Here is a 4,018-nt window from a genome sequence, read left to right as displayed (position 1 = left end):
GGTTTCTTTTCATAGGTTGTTAATGTTCATAACTCATTAATAAATGGTTAACAGGTTTCCACTTTACATTAAGGTTCCTTTTCATAGGTTGTTAATGTTCATAACTCATTAATAAATGGTTCACGGGTTTCCACTTTACATTAAGGTTCCTTTTCATAGGTTGTTAATGTTCATAACTCATTAATAAATGGTTCACGGGTTTTCACTTTACATTAAGGTTCCTTTTCATAGGTTGTTAATGTTCATAACTCATTAATAAATGGTTCACGGGTTTCCACTTTACATTAAGGTTCCTTTTCATAGGTTGTTAATGTTCATAACTCATTAATAAATGGTTCACAGGTTTTCACTTTACATTAAGGTTCCTTTTCATAGGTTGTTAATGTTCATAACTCATTAATAAATGGTTCGCAGGTTTTCACTTTACATTAAGGTTCCTTTTCATAGGTTGTTAATGTTCATAACTCATTAATAAATGGTTCACAGGTTTTCACTTTACATTAAGGTTCCTTTTCATAGGTTGTTAATGTTCATAACTCATTAATAAATGGTTCACAGGTTTTCACTTTACATTAATATTATTACTGGTCATATTACTGGTCTTGTGGTGAACAATGAATCCGTGCAAGTTAAAACACAGAAAAAACTTGTTTGCCGCAGTAATCTTTAATCAAAATCTGAAAAGTTACTTCTGGTCTGGAATGGCGTTCCTTCTCTGATAACGTCAGTTTGACGGCTTGGGTTGAAAACGTGTAAAGCACTCTTCTGCAACCGTTCGTCTGCTATGAGTGAGATATGGAGAGGAGGAGTGCGAGAGATGGAAAGGAGGAGCACTAAAGTAAAACTCTGCCCTCTATTCAATATTCTGTTTCACTTGGAAATACGTCACAACACTGGAGAAGAGTCGTTTGCAACTTCCGGTTCACGCAGACTTTAATATCTAATCAAGTTATGGTTATTATCTTTTGTTTTATTTTCAAAATAAAGTTGGAATTTTGTCTTTAAAAAACAATAATTTTGTTTTTATACACTGCTGTGGAGAGGCATCATGACCTTTTTGGAGAGTATCATGGGTAAGACAAAAACTTCTGGTAAGCAACATAGTAAGACAAGTGGCAGTCATGAGATATTAATAAGAAAGCACAAATACAACAACCTTCAGTCTAATTATGATAGTCAATTTTTGCTGCATCATAAAATAAACCAGAAATCTGGTTTTGAGTTAAATATGTTAATAAATACATTTATTAAGCATTTATAACATGTGAGTTAAAAACGGCTCACTATTTGGCAGGTATTGCATTAAAGTCGCCTTTTTATTCATGCAGTTATAACTGCATTATTAATGATTTATAATGCATTTGTAAATGACTTATTACTCATTAACAAACACCTTTATAAACCCTTTACAAAGGGAACCTTAATGTAAAGTGTTACCGAATTTTGCTATCTGGATGGAGTGCACAGAGTGAATTGTGTTCAGAGGAGAGAGTTGTAATCCTGACGCTCTCAGAGGTGTCATTGTTCAGCGCATTCACTCACATTTGATCATAGAGGGAATCCTAAGAAGGGCAAGAGAATGTGTTTATTGTTGGATGAATGATCAGATAAAGACATTCATGTGACATCTGCAGATCTATGGATGTGAAACAGCAGAAGGAGACTCTGTGGTCTCACAAACTACCCAGTAACCCATGGTCTAAGGTGTGGACAGATATATTCACTTTAGACAACAGAAACTACCTGATCACTGTTGATTAACTCTCTGATTTCCAAACCTCACCATGATTGATCAGAGAAACACACCATCGCAATGGATCAAAGCAAGTCCAGCACAGCGATTGTTCAGTAGGAGAACCAGATCTCTGATGCTCATGACAACCTGCTACAACCAAAGGTCATTCACACTCGACAAGGACGGATTGAAAACAAGAAACGTCAGGCTGCATATTATAACAGACATGCAACAGATCTAGATCCTCTAAAACAAGGAGACAGAGTCCGTGTCCAGCCAGAGGAACAAAACATGGAGAAAAGCGACAGTTGTGAATCCTGTGGACTACAGGTCTGATGACGTCCAGCTCGACTCATTTTGAGGAGAAACCGCCGACACCTCAGGAGGGACAGAAACACAGTAGAGGAAAAAACAGACTTGTTGGTGAACAGAGACAGTGTGACAGACTCAAACCAAACACAGACACTCCTGTTGTTTCTATTACAAAGTCTGGAAGAAAAGTGATTAGACCTCACTACCTTAAAGACTTTCAGTAACCCACTAATACTCACCTCCATTCTCTGGGAAATTTAGTTGGTATATTTGTTCACCTGTAGGTACAGTTTGTATTCATATGTGCCAACTGAAAAAAGGGTGGAAAGATAAACAGTAAAGACAACACTTTATTTTGTTATAACAGTTTATTAATTGAAGGGAATATGTATTAGAATGCATTAAGGAGACATTACAAATGCCATCTTACTGAAATTGCAATGTTAATATTTTAATTTTGTATATAATTTTATATTGTGTAACGTTAATTTATGATACTTGGAAGAAGAAAAAAAAAGATAAAGGATGTTGGGATGGTTGTTGTTGCAGCACGGACTGTATTCAGTGTGACACCAGTAGTCTTATGTTGTTTATATCTTGCTAGTACAGGCCGAGTTTGTTGTGTTTAATAAAGTTAAATGTACGCAACTAGATTGGCGTTAACTGTCCATTTTATTTATAATAGAGGATAGAATGAAACAGTGAGCAGAGTGCGCGTTCACAGAGGAGGAGGAGCTTGTTCAGCTCGCAGACAGAACATGATGTTTCTATGGTTACAGACGTTGCGCGTCCTCGATTCTTGAAAAAACATCTTAAATTATTTTTTATTCTGTTCATTGGTGAAACTTTTTCATGCTGAAAATATATTTTATTATTTCGAGGAACAAACCTGCATCTATAATGAGTTTTTTTGCTATGTAATATTAAATGTTTCTAATAGAATGTAGCATCAAACTCGCATGAAAAGGCCAAATATTCAAGATTACATGGCAAATTTAAAGTTTGTCAGTGAAAAACCTGATAATAGAATCTCTTTTGCTAAAGATTACATTCTGTCCCTCTGTGCATAGACTACAGTCTGTTACAACAGCAGATAAAGTGTAAAATTAATGTGCAGTGAAAATGAGCTCTACATGAAACAAGTTACTTATAAATGTTGCTGTAAGAGAAGAAAAACCATTGATTTCTGTCCTGAAACATGTTCACACTCCTTCATGCTCAACACAGGGACAGACCCTTGTAGTCTTCAATAAGAGGTGCTTTACTGCCATCTGCTGGACAAATACAGCATTGCAGCATTAAACATGTTTATTGTTGTTGTTGTTTATTATTCTCCAAGGTTTACTTATTTATGTAGATAATATTTAATTTATTTAAAAAAAATTCATCTGAATTTCTTAGCAAAACTATTGTTTATACTATGGTGTAATCAAATTTAATTTTTAGAATAATAGAACAAAGCAGTAAAATAGTCATATTATGCATAATTTATCCAGAAACAGTAAGATTGAAATGTTACACTTTTTTCAAATAATTCATGAAAAAAAAAAACTTATACTAAGTTACAAGTGTCAGTAAGTGATCAGTCAGTCATCAGTGTTGTATGTTGTGTGTGCAGATCCAGGCTTTGATGCTGAATATAACCTGCAGTGTTTCTCTATCAATCTCTTTAAGTTTAGTGTGACTTTATCTCCACGCTGACATATGACTGACACGAGTCTGTCCTCAGTGAAGTGTCTCTTCACGCTGGAGGAGGAGTCCCGCTCATCAGCGCTCACACTTTATTGATATATATGGAGAAAATAAAAATGCTGCTTTCTGATTTGTCACTGATTGTGTTTGATGATTTCCTCTGTTGTGTCTAATAAGGTAACAGTGAGTGTCATTGGCAGCTGTGAGAGTCTCTCTCTCTTTAGGGGACTGACAGGAGCCAGTTTCTTCAGTGTGTTTGAGGGAGCAGAAGGAGAAACA

This window comes from Chanodichthys erythropterus, chromosome 8 (genome assembly GCF_024489055.1).
Source record: "Chanodichthys erythropterus isolate Z2021 chromosome 8, ASM2448905v1, whole genome shotgun sequence".
Lineage (NCBI taxonomy): Eukaryota > Metazoa > Chordata > Actinopteri > Cypriniformes > Xenocyprididae > Chanodichthys > Chanodichthys erythropterus.
Note: the sequence above shows the minus strand (reverse complement) of the source record.